Genomic DNA, 13,536 nt, shown 5'->3' on the forward strand with positions numbered 1-13,536 from the left:
CAAAACCAAATAAACAAAACAAAACAAAATGGGATCAAACAAAAACCTCATTATTAATTAAATGGATCATATATTTCAGGAAGCCTGGCCCATTTCCCTTATCTTCACCTCATCACTCTGCTTGGAACAAGTATTTTTGTGAGGATGGGCCTGCAATGTCGCAATCATTTTGAACTTCCTTATGTTGTAAAGATATTTAAGAACAAAGCAAGGTTATAAATTTAAGTGAAAAACTGAATGTGCACTGTATGAATAAGTTAAAACTTGAATTCAAAGACAGTCTATTCAGTGGAGAAATTTGTGCTGACGTTGTTTTGCCCATTTAGACAATGGTAATTTTGTCTGTGTGTCCATGTGCATGTTGTGTGTGAATGTGGCATGCATGTGTATACTGGATTTCCATATATGTGGGCTGGTACCTAGATAAATGCTGCCAGAAGTCACAGAAGACCTGAGGGGATATTAGGTCTCCAGCCTTAGTTATGTGGTTCTGGAAAATGAATTCAGTTTCTCATGTTTATATAGCAAGCCCTTGAGATATATCTCTAGCTCTAATACCTCTTCTTTTAAAAAAGAACATTTTAAGACACATCCAAACTTCAGATTCTAAAATACAGTAAAGTTTAAAAGCCAAAATTGTCTAGCTAAGTGTTCTCCAACTATTACATGAATTTATTTGATAAAAAATGGCTGATTTAACCATCTGTGGAAAACCTCAGCCTGTCTTTGTTCAGTTGTTTATGAGCTATGTGACTGATAAGTCACTCAACCTTTCAGAACCTCCTCATCTACAGAAGCGGAGAAACGCCTTAGGACTAACTGTGGATTAAAAAACTGGAATTTTCTGCTTCACTAATTTCTATGAAAACTTTCATGCTTTGTTTTCCTTTTCACTGCTTCTCAAAGTGAATCTTGAGTTGCAAGAATTCATGTAAAGTTACATTTTTGACATTTTTTTCTAGTTGTATGATCATGGGATACAGCTTGTAGAAGTCACACATTGAGCAGTATCGAGTATAAAGCAAAGGGAGTCTGCACATGGTGTCTGTGCATTCTGCACATGGTGTCTGTGCATTCTGCACATGGTGTCTGTGCATTCTGCACATGGTGTCTGTCCATTCTGCACATGGTGTCTGTGCATTCTGTGGTTTTGAACATAAATGTAATAATGTAATACAGAATATCTACATTCTCCAAGTTCTCTGTCTCCATCAGCTCATTCTTCCCTCCCCTGACACTCAACTCTCTGAATATAGTCTGATAAGAGTCTTTCAGACTCTGGCATATAGGTGGAATCATGGAGCTGAAAGCCTTTCAGATCAGCTTTTCTCTTTGTAGCATGCATTCAAGTCTATCTGATGCATGTTTATGTCTATATTATGTTTATGTTTCAATAACTCATTTGTCCTTGCTATTAAATGCATTGCCTTACTGGTTCATTTTTCCATTTCCTAACTTTGTAATTGTTTGCTTCTATCTTATAGTATCTAAGAAAAAAAAAAGCTGTTTTTATAAACATCTGTTTGTGGGTATTTTGTAGGGTCACAAAATTTCAAGTCCTTTGGGTAAGCATGAAGCAGCATGATTTGTAGATACTATTGCTTGCACAGTTTTCTACACAGCAGCTACAGGCTGCCTTCCCAAGCGGCTATGTTAGTGTGCATTCATAAGTACAGTGTTCATATATATCATGCCATCTTCTGTTAGGTATTTTTGCCATATGTTTATCTTCCTTGATATTTATGTTTGATGTTTGGGCCATGTTTTTTTTTTGGCTCTAAATTTAATTTGACTATTTTTTAAATAATGTTTATTTTTTATATTAATCACATGTTATTTACTTTGTATCCCAGCCATAGGCCCTTTCTCATTCCCTCCCAATCCCACTCATCCTCTCTCCCTCATCTCCTCCCTGCCCCTTTCCAAGTCCACTGATAGGGGAGGTCCTCCTCCCCTTCCATCTGACCCTAGCTTATCAGGTATCCTTAGGACTGGCTGCAATGTTCTCCTCTGTGGCCTAGCAAGGCTATTCCTCCCTCATGGCAGGGGGGGAGGTAACTGGGGGGGGGAGGTCAAAGAGCCAGCCATTGAGTTCATGTCAGAAATAGTCCCTGTTCCCCTTAGTAGGGTACCCACTTGGATACTGAGCTGGTGGGAATATAAACTTGTACAACCACTTTGGAAATCAATCTGGCACTTTCTCAGACAATTAGGTATAGTGCTACCTCAAGATCCAGCTATACCACTCCTAGGCATATATCCAAAATATGCTCAAGTACACAACAAGGACATTGCTCAGCCATGTTTGTAGCAGCTTTATCTGTAATAGCCAGAACCTGGAAACAACCCAGGTGTCCATCAATGGAGGAATGGATACAGAAATTGTGGTACTTTTACACAATGAAATACTACTCAGCAGTTAAAAACAAGGAAATCATAAAATTTGCAGGCAAATGGTGGGATCTAGAAAATATCATCCTGACTGAGGTATCCCAGGAGCAGAAAGACACAGACAGTATATACTCACTTATAAGTGGGTACTAGGCCTATAAGATAGGACAAATATACTAAAATCTGTACACCTAAAAAGATAAACAAGAAAGAGGACCTGGGGAAGATGATCAGTCCTCACTTAGAAAGACAAATGGGATAGATAGTGGAAGTAGGAGAAAACAAATAACAGGACATGTTTTTCTTTTAATGGAGGTTTAAGTGTTCTTCATATCGCTCTTCTCAGAGATATCTTTTACATGCATATCTCCCAATTTCTGCTTTCTCTTATTTTCTTGAGGAGTCAGTGTTTGTTGTAATATGCATAGATAATGCTAATTTTGGTAATTGTTTTATGGATAGTTTAAAGAAATTTAATTACAGCAAGAGATAAAATATTTATTATCCCTATGGATTTATTTTGTTGAAATCTTGCATCTATCTTGGTTGTTATCTATCCAAGAGTGAAGTGATTGCTGACCATTCTTATGAAAGTAATAAATTTATAATTTGGGTTCTAATAGTTTTTCTGAGATTGATGTTACTTGAAGCTGGCCAAAAATTACTATTTCAAATATTCATTAATATTCAAATTACAGAAGACCAAAAGCTAAAATTTTCTTTTTTTATTTGGTTTTGTGTTAAATTCTACAAAATCTGGATTTTTTGTTGTTGTTATTGTGAAAGTAATTTTATTTTGGGGGTATATTTCATTTCATTCACTTTTCTTTTCTTTTCTTTTTTTTTTTTTCTCAATGCAGTTTATTCAGGAACATTGAACAATCCTCGGACCCCGGGGAAAGCCAGCCCCCAGCTTAAATAGCCTCTGGGTAGCCAACCCAGGCGTGCCACGGGGGCAATTCAGATAGGTCCACATACATGGAAGCAAGCCAGATCCTCGGCCTTAGCCAAATGTGGAGTTGTTCGTGACAGAGAGCCCTCACCATCGGGAAGGTGGAAGGCAGAAACCAGCTCCATCTTTAAGGCATAGCATTCCGCAGCTCTCTACAGTTCCCCCTTTTTATTTTAGACACATCAGGCAAGAGTAGAGGTCTGATCTCTGATATTAGAAATAAATTGGGACTTTGTACAGATGTTCATTTAGGTGTCATCCACCCAAAGAGCATCAGACCCGTCCGATACCTTTTTCTCAGAGGCGGGACCTGGGGCATCAACCCGCATGCAATCAGACATGCTCTTCTCTGGGTCCAAAGCGGCTGACCCTGAGTGCAGTGCTTAGCCTCGCATCCTGAGCGTATCATTTTAGCTTTTTATGGTATCCAACCATGCTTGGGGAGAATGTCCTGCTTCAATGGCTGTAAAGGCCTGAATGATCATGGCTGCATCACACTGTTGTGAGACTCTAATCTTGCATATATACCACAGGCAAACCTTAATGCTCAACTAAAAGGAAGCTTGATGGTGTTCAATCAGAGGATTGACCTCTTGCAGGAGCAAATTGATATCCTATGGCAAATCGCTCAACCTGGCTGTCAATGAAAGTATGCTGGACTTTGTGTCAGTAGCATACAACATGAGAATTTTTCCTGTGCTGCAAATCTGTCTAAACAATTGTCGAGCTATATTTTAGGTAATTGGACTGGAGAATTCGATACTACGATGGAGCAGCTGAGAGTGGCCATTGTCACAGTAAATTCTACCAGAGTGGACGCAGGACTAGCCACAGGATTATCAACATGGATTGCTGCAGCCATGAATCATCTGAAGGAATGGGCGGGCATGGGAGTGTTAGCACTTTTCTTTTCTTAATTTAAATTTACTTGTTTAAAAAATGTATTCGTTTTTCATCCATTCATAGTCCCCTCCCTCATCTTATCCTAGCCTCATCCTCCTTTCCTCTCCCTTCATCCCCCTCACCTAGTCCTCAAAAAGGGGAGACTTCCTCCCCTACCAACTGATTCCAACCTATCAAGTCTCATTAGGATGTCTGCATCCTCTTCCTCTGTGACCTTTGCCTCACTGGAGGGAAGTGGACAAGGAGCAGGAAACAGAGAATTAAACATAAACCCTAGGGTAAGCTCCTTGTTACTTACCTTCTTTAGATTGCAGTATGATCTTTTGCAGATCCATCGATTTGCCTGCAAATTTCATGATGTCCTTGTTTTAATATCCGAATAGTATTGCACTGTGTAGATGTACCACAGTTTCTTTATCCAAATTCTTCAGTTGAGGGTCATTGAGGTTGTTTCCAGTTTCTGGCTATTACAAGTAAAGCTACTATTAACATAGCTCAGGTAAGTCCCTGTTGTATGGTGGAGCATCTTTTTGGATATATGCCCAGGAGTGTTATAGCTGATCTTAAGAAAGAGCTGTTCTCAGTTTTCTGAGAAAGTGCCTGGTTGATTTCCAAAGATATACATTTGCACTCCCACCCACAATGGATGAATGTTCCCCTAGTCCACTGATAGGGGAGGTCCCCCTTCCCTACTATCTGACTGTAGCCCATCTGTAGTCACACTAGGACTGTTTGGATCCTCTTTCTGTGTGGTCTAGTAAGGACACCATGCTAGGGGGAGGTGATCAAATTGAAGGCAACCAAGTTCATGTTGGAGACAGCCCCTGCTCCCCTCAATAGGGAACTCAATGGAGACTGAGTTGCCCATGGGTTACATCTGAGCAGGGGGTCTATGTCCTCTCCATACATGGTCCTTGGTTGATTCATCAATCTTTGCAGGCCTCCCCACCCTGGGCCCAGATTTTTTGGTTCTGTTGTTCTCTTTGTGGAGTTCCTGTCCCTTCTAAGTCTTTCTATCTCCCCCTTCTTCCTTAAGATTCCTTGTACGTACTCTGTCCAAAAGTTTGGCTATGAGTGTCAGCATCTTCTTTGATTCTCTGCTCAGAGAGACTTTCATTCTGATAGGTGCATGATGGAAACTTAGAGTTGTTTGATTTTTATTTTCCTGATAACTAAGGAAGGTGAGCATTTCTTTAGGTGCTATTTGGCCATTTGAGATTACTTTGTTGAGAATTCTCTGTTTATCTATGTAACCAATTTTCAAGTTGGATTAGTTTGTTTGTTAGCGTGTAATTCCTTGAGTTCTGTATATATTTTGGATATTAGCCTTCTATCAGATGCAGGGTTGGTGAAGATCTTTCACAATCTTTAGGCTGTTTTTTTGTTCTGATGACAGTGTCCTTTGCTTTACAGAAGCTTTTCAGTTTCATGAGCTCCTGTTTATTCATTGTTGCTCTTAGAGCCTGTGCTGTTAGTGTCTGTTCAGGAAGTTGTTTCCCATGCCAATGAGGTCAAGGCTCTTCCCCACTTTTTCTTCTAACAGACTTAGTGTGTCTGGTTTTATGTTGAGGTCCTTGATCCACTTGGACTTTACTTTTGTGCAGGGTGATAATTAGGGATCAAATTGCATTTTTTTCTTCATGTAGACATCCATTTAGACCAACACCAATTTTTGAAGATGTTATTTTTTTTCCATTGTATTTTTTGGTTCCTTTGTTAAAAAACAAGTGCCCATAGTTGTGAGGGTTTATTTCTGAGTCTTTGATGTGATTTCGTTGATCAACCAGTCTATTTCTATGTCAGTATCATACAGTTTTTATTACAATTGCTCTGTAGTATAGCTTGAAGTCAGGGATGGAGATATCTCCAGAAGTTTGTTTATTGTATAAGATTGTTTTAGGTATTCTCGGATTTTTGTCTTTTCCATATGAAGTTTACAATTGTTCTTTCAAGGTCTGCAAAGAATTGTGTTGATATTTTGATGGGGATTGCACTGAATGTGTACATGGCTTTTGGGAAAATGCCTATTTTTACCATGTTAATCCTACTAATCCACAAGCATGAGACATATTTCCATCTTCTGATACCTTCAATTTCTTTAGAGACTTAAAGTTCTTGTTACACAGGTCTTTTACTTGCTTGGTTAGAGTTACACCGAGAGACTTTATATTGTTTGTGGCTATTATGAAGAGTGTAGTTTCCCTAGTTTCTTTCTCAGCCTGTTTGTTATTTGTATACATGAGGGCTACTGTTTTTGTTGTTGTTGTTGTTTTGTTTTTGTTTATTTATTTTTTTTGTCATCTTGTATCCAGCCACTTTGCTGAATTTGTTCATCAGCTGTAGGAGTTCTCTAGTAGAATTCCTGAGGTCACTTATCTATACAATCATATCATCTGTAAATAGTAATACTTTGACATTCTCTTTTCTAATTTATATTCCCTTGATTTTCTTTAGTTATTTTATTACTCTACCTAGGACTTCAAGTACTATATTGAGGAGATACAGACAGAGTGGGCAGCCTTATCCATTAATTTAGTGGAATGGCTTTGAGTTTCTCTCCATTTACTTTGATGTTGGCTATCAGCTTGTTGTATATTACTTTTTATTATATTTAGGTATGTGATCTCTCCAAGACTTTTATCACGAAGGGGTGCTGGATTTCATTGAGGGCTTTTTCTGTATCTAAGAAGATGATCATGTGATTTTTTTTCTTTCAATTTCTTTATATGGTGGATTACATTGATGGATTTTCACATACTGAAACAGGTGCATCCCTAGAATGAAACTTACTTGATCATGGTGGATGATATAATAAATGTGTTCTTGGATTTGGCTTTCCAGTATTTTATTGAGTATTTTGCATCAATGTTCATGAGGGAGAATGATCTAAAATTCTCTTTGTTGAGTCTTTTGTGTGGTTTAGGTATCAGGTGATTGTAGCCTCACAGAATGAGTTTGATTATGTTCTTTCTGTTTCTATTCTGTGTAATAGTTTGAGTATTGCATTAGTTCTTCTTTGAAAATATGGTAGCATTCTGTGTTGAAACCATCTGGCCTGTTTATGTTGTTGTTGTTGTTGTATTGGGTTAGGAGACTTTTGATGACTGCTTCTATTTCATTGGGGGTTTATAAGACTGTTTAATCTGTTTACCTGATCTTGATTTAGCTTTGGTACATGAAATCTGTCAAGAAAATCATCCATTTCCTTTTGATTTTCCAATTTTGTGGAATAAAGACTTTTGAGGTTGAGACCTAATGATTCTTTGAATTTCCTCAGGGTCTGTTGTTATGTCCCCCTTTCCATTGCTGATTTTGTTAATTTGGATACTGTCTCTCTGCCTTTTAGTTAATTTGCTAGGGGGGTTGTTTACTTTATTAATTTTCTCAAAGAACCAGCTCTTGGTTTCATTGATTCTTTGTATTGTTCTTTATTTTTATTATTGGTTTAAGTCCTAATTTTATTATTTTCTGCTGTATACCCTTCTCAGTTGTTTTTGTTCTAGATGGTTTAGGTGTGCTAGTATAAGGACTCTTCAATTTCTTTTTCTCTTTTAATATTCTTTCTTTGTTTTGCATATTTAGTGTTTTTATTATTATATGGTGGAAAGATTTTCTTTTCTGCTCCACACTATTTAGTGTTCTGTACACTAGCATAGAAACAGAATGATGGATCAATGGAATCGAATAGAAGACCCAGAAATAAACCTACACACTCATGGACAACTGATTTTTGACAAAGATGCCAAAGCCATACAATACAAAAAAGATCGCATCTTCAACAAATGGTGCTGGTCTAACTGGATGTCCACACGTAAAAAAAAAAAAAAAAAAAAAAAAAAAAAAAAGCAAATATATCCATACTTATCACTCTGCACAAAACTACCTTGATATAAAAACAGACACACTAAACCTGTTAGAAGAACACCAGCAGCACAGTCTCTAAGAGCAACAATCAATAAATGGGACTTCATGAAACTGAAAAGCTTCTGTAAAGCAAAGGACACAGTCATCAGAACAAAATGACAGCCTACAGATTGGGAAAGAATCTTCACCAACCCTCTATCTGACAGAGGGCTAATATCCAGTATATACAAAGAAGTTAAACAACAATAAATCAAGTAACCCAATAAAAAAATGGGGTACAGAGCTAAACAGAGAATTCTCAATAGAGGTTCCTCAAATGACAGAGCTTCTTGTATGTCTATAGGCATCTGTTTCTTTAGGTTGAGGAAGTTTTCTTCTATGATTTTGTTGAAAATATTTTCTGGCCCTTGGAGCTGGAAGTCTTCTCTTTCTTTTAATACTCTTATTCAAAGGGTTTGTCCTTTTATAGCATCCCAGATTTCTTGGATGCTTTGTTTCACAAACTTTTTATATATAACATTTTTTTGACTGCTGTATCAATTTTTTCACTCCTTCTATCTCCATTATTCTTCACTCTCTTTCACTTTTATCCTTCACTATCCTTCATTCCTTCACTATCTTCTACACCTGAGATTCTTTCTTCCATTTCTTGTATATTGTTCGTGATGCTTTGTTACAGGATTTTTTATTCCATTGTGAACCCCAAAATTGTGAACTGTGAAACCCCGTTTCTTGTTTGGTATGGTTGATCCCTATAACACACCTTTAATCCAAGTCCTTTTTATTGTAAACAGGTGATTGTGGTGGGATCAGCCCTAGCACACATCTTTAATCCTAGAGCTTTCTGTACACAATATTTGATGAAGTTAATCCTGGCTGAAAAGGTTGAGCAAGAAAGCAGCTGACATGGATTACAGAGTAGGAAAGATTTTGAGTTGAGTGATATTTATGACAGCATAGAGAAGTAGATAAAGGTTTTTAGCTTAAGCCCTAGCTTTAGCTTTCACTTCAGCTTCTCAGCTCTCTGCCCTGGGAGGCGTTGAGCTAGCAAGCCTTTGACCTTGGGTCTTTTGGCCTTTTCTTCCTGGGCTATCAGTTGAACTAGTGAGCCTTTTTTTTTTCCCCCAGACCTGAGCTGAGAAGGAAGGTTAGCTGGGTTCTTTTTCTGCCTCTATGAGATAGCAGGTTTTCACTCCAGCACCTGGCTCCTGAGCCAGAATGATTTCCTTTTTTTCTTTTTTCTTTCTATTTTTATTTGTTTGTTTAATTTTGTTTTGTAATTTATTTCTTTTTTATAATTACAGTTTATTCACATTGTAGCCCAGCTGTAGCCACCTTAACTTCCCCAACCCCACCCTCACTCCCTTATCTTCTTCCAAGCCCCTCCCTAAGTCCACTGATAGGGAGGTCCTCCTCCCCTTCCCTCTGAACCTAGCCTATCAGGTCTCATCAGGAATGGCTGCATTGTCTTCCTCTGTGGCCTGGTAAGGCTACTCCCCCATTGGGAGAGGTGATCAAAGAGCCAGCCACTGAGTTCATGTCAGAGATAGTCCCTGTTCCCCTTACTAGGATACCCACTTGGAAATTAGGTGCCTTGGGATACATCTATGCAGGGGTTCTAGGTCAGTCTCAGAAAAGACACCTGTGCCAGGATTTTTTTGGTTCTATTACTCTCCTTGCTGAGCTCCTGTCCCTCCAGGACTTTATCTCCCACTTCTTTCATATTATTCCCTGCACTCTACCCAAAGTTTGGTTATGAACCTCAGCATCTGCTTTGATACCCTGCAGGTTAGAGTCTTTCTGAGGCCCTCTGTGGTAGGCTCCTGTCCTGTTCCCTGTTTTTGCCCTCTTCTGATGTCCATCCTGATTGCCTTTCTGAGTGAGGATTGATCATCTTACCCAGGGTCTTCCTTCGTGTTTAGCTGCTTTAGGTGTACAAATTTTAGTATGATTATCGTATATTATATGTCTAATAGCCACTTATAAATGAGTGTATATCATGTGTGTCTTTCTGCTTCTGGGATATTTCACTCAGGATGATCTTTTCTTGTTCCTACCATTTGCCTGAAACTTTCATGATTTCCTTGTTTTTAATTGCTGAGTAGTATTCTTTTGTGTAAATGTACCACAATTTCTGTATCCATTCCTCAGTTGAGGGACATCTGTGTTGTTTCCAGATTCTGGCTATTCTGAATAAATCTGCTATGAACATGGTTGAGTAAATGTCCTTGTTGACTACTTGAGCATATTTTGGATATATGCCTAGGAGTGCTATACCTGTATATTTTTTATTTTTTTAAATTAAATTTTTATTTTTTATATTAATTACAGTTTATTTGTTTTGTGTCCCAGCTGTAGTCCCTTCCCTCATTCCCTCCCAATTCCTCCCTTCCTCCCTCATCTCCTCCCATGCTCTCTCCAAGTTCACTGAGAGAGGAGGTCCTCCTCCTCCTCCATCTGACCCTAGTTTCTCTGGTCTCATCAGGACTGGCTCTATTGTCCTCTGTGGCCTGGCAAGGCCACTCCATCCTCAGGGTGAGGTGATCAAATAAGCAGCCACTGAGTTTATGTCAGAGGCAGTCCCTGTTCCTACTACAAGGAGAACCAACTGGACACTGAGCTGCAATGGGCTACATCTGTGCAGAGGTTCTAGGTTTTCTCTATGTATAGTACTTGGTTGGAGTATCAGTCTCAGAAAAGACTCCTTTGCCCAGAGTTTTTGGTTTTGTTGCTCTCCTTATGGAGTTCCTGACCACTCTAAGTCCTTCTATCTTTCCCTTTTTCATAAGATTCCTTGCACTCTACCCAAAGACTGGCTATGAGTTTCAGCATCTGTTTTCATACCTTGCTGGGTAGAATCCTTCAAAGGCTCTGTATGGTAGGCTCCTGTCCTGTTCCCTCTTTTTATTGCCCTCTTCTGATGTCCATCCCGTTTGCCTTTCTGAGTGAGGATTGATCATCTTACCCAGGGTCTTCCTTTTTGCTTAGCTTCTATAGGTATACAGATTTTAGTATGTTTATCCTAAATTATATGTCTAATATCCACTTATCATCAGTGAGTATATACCATGTGTGTCTTTCTGCTTCTGGGATACTTCATTCAGGATGATCTTCTCTAGTTCCCATGATCTAGTTTTCATGATTTCCTTGTTTTTAATTGCTGAGTAGTATTTTTTTCTGTAAATAAACCACAATTTCTGTACCCATCCTCAGTTGAGGAACATCTGGGTTGTTCCAGATTCTGGCTACTACAAATAAAGCTGCTACAAATATGGTTGAGCAAATGTCCTCCTTGTATACTTGAGCATCTTTTGTATATATGCCTAGGAGCGATATAGCTGGATCTTGAGAAAGCACTATTCCTAATTGTCTGAGAAGGCTCCAGACTGATTTCCAAAGTAGTTATACAAGTTTACATTCCCACCAGGAATTGAGGAGGGTTCCCCTTTCTACACATCCTCTCCAGCATGTGTTGTCACTTGAGTTTCTGATCTTAGCCATTCTGATGGGTGTAAGTTGAAACCTAAGGGTTGTTTTGATTTGCAACTTCCTAATGAATAAGGAGTTTGAACATTTCTTTAAGTGTTTCTTTGCCATTCAGTGTTCCTCTATTGAGAATACTTTGTTTATCTCTGTTCCCCTTTTTTTAATTAGATTACTTGGTTTGTTGGTGTTATGGGACACAAAGAAAGCAGTGCTAAGAGGAAAGTTCATAGCATTAAGTGCCTTCAGAAAGAAGTTTGAGACTTCTCATACAAGCAACTTAAAGAAACTCCTAAAAGCCCTAGGAAAAAAAGAAGCAGACACACCCAAGAAGAGCAGATGATTGGAATTACTCAAACTCAGAGCTGAATCCAATGAATTAGGAACAAAGAAAACAATTCAAAGTATCAATGAGACCAAGAGCTGGTTCTTTGAGAAAATCAAGAAGATAGATAAACCCTTCCTCAAACTAACTAAAAGGCAGAGAGAAACTATCCAAATCAGCAAAATCAGAAATGAAAAGGCGGACAGAACTACAGACACCGAGGAAATCCAAACACTCATTACATCTTATTTCAAAAGCCTATATACCACAAAATTTGAAAATCTAAATGAAATGGACCACAAAATTTGAAAATCTAAATGAAATGGACAATTTTCTTAGTAGATTCCATGTACCAAAATTAAATCAATATCAGGTAAATAGATTAAATAGTACTATATCCCCCCCAAAATGCAAGCAGTCATCAAAAATCTCCCTTCCAAAAAAAAGCCCAAGGCCCAGCTTAGAATTCTACCTGACCTTCAAAGAAGAGCTAACTCTCAATCTCTTCAAACTAGTCCACAAAATAGAAACAGAAGGAACACTAACAAATTCATTGAATGAATCCAGTCACCTTGATACCTAAACCACAGAAAGACCCAACAAAAAAAGAGAACTTCAGAACTATCTCTCTTTTGAACATTGATGCAAAATACTCAATAAAATTCTTGCAAACCAAATCCAAGAACACATAAAAGATATTATCCACCATGATAAAACTTGCTTCTTCTCAGGAATGCAAGGGTGGTTCAGTATTCAGAAAGCCATCAATGTAATTCACCATATAAACAAACTGAAGGAGAAAAACCACATGATCATCTCCTTCGATGCCAAAAAAGCATTTGACAAAATCCAACAGCCATTCATGTTTAAAATCTTGGAGAAATCAGGGTTAAAGGCACATACGTACACATAGTAAAGACAACACACAGCAAGCCTATAGCCAACATCAAAGTAAACAGAGAGAAATTAAATTAATCCCACTGAAATCAGGGACAAGGCAAGGCTCCCCACTCTCTCTATATCTCTTCAACATTGTATTTGAAATTCTAGCTAGAGCAGTAAGATAACTAAAGGAGATCAAGGGGATACAAATCAGAATGGAAGAAATCAATGTATCACTATTTGTGGATGATATGATAGCATACATGAGTCACTCATGTATGAGTATGATAGTATCTCCAGGGTTTGCTGTGCTAGACTAGTTGGTTTCTGGTGATGTCATTTGGTTCTAGGTTTTGTTACTTTTGTTCTTATGCTGGCCTCTAGCCATCTGATTCTCTGTTGTTAGCAGATTTGGTGGTACCTGATGGTCAGGCCAGGAATAAGTTCAGGAATAAGCAGATAGGGCTCTAAGCTGAATATTGCTTGGGTCCTCCACCTTCCTCCTTGGATGGTGGGCAATGAATGTTGGAGTCCTACAGCTAACCTCTGCTGGGTCTTCCATCTGTGTCCCAAGTGGACCAGTCAGATTGGGAGTAGGTGAAGAGAGCTCCAATCTGAATGCTGATGGGCCCCTGGCAGGCTTCCTCAGTATGGCGGACAATGGAGGCCTGTGTATAGCTCAAGTCTGCTGGGTCTGTTGGATAGATCCCAGGTGAGTTAGGCAGACCCAGAGTAA

General features: G+C 38.6%; 1 protein-coding gene across 2 annotated transcripts in view; it reads left to right on the top strand.

The window, feature by feature from the left end:
- Itgbl1 (integrin subunit beta like 1) overlaps window positions 1-13,536 on the top strand; it is a 279,024-nt gene that overhangs the window by 190,523 nt on the left and 74,965 nt on the right. The gene's annotated exons all lie outside the window — the stretch shown is intronic.

This window comes from Meriones unguiculatus, chromosome 9 (genome assembly GCF_030254825.1).
Source record: "Meriones unguiculatus strain TT.TT164.6M chromosome 9, Bangor_MerUng_6.1, whole genome shotgun sequence".
NCBI lineage: Eukaryota > Metazoa > Chordata > Mammalia > Rodentia > Muridae > Meriones > Meriones unguiculatus.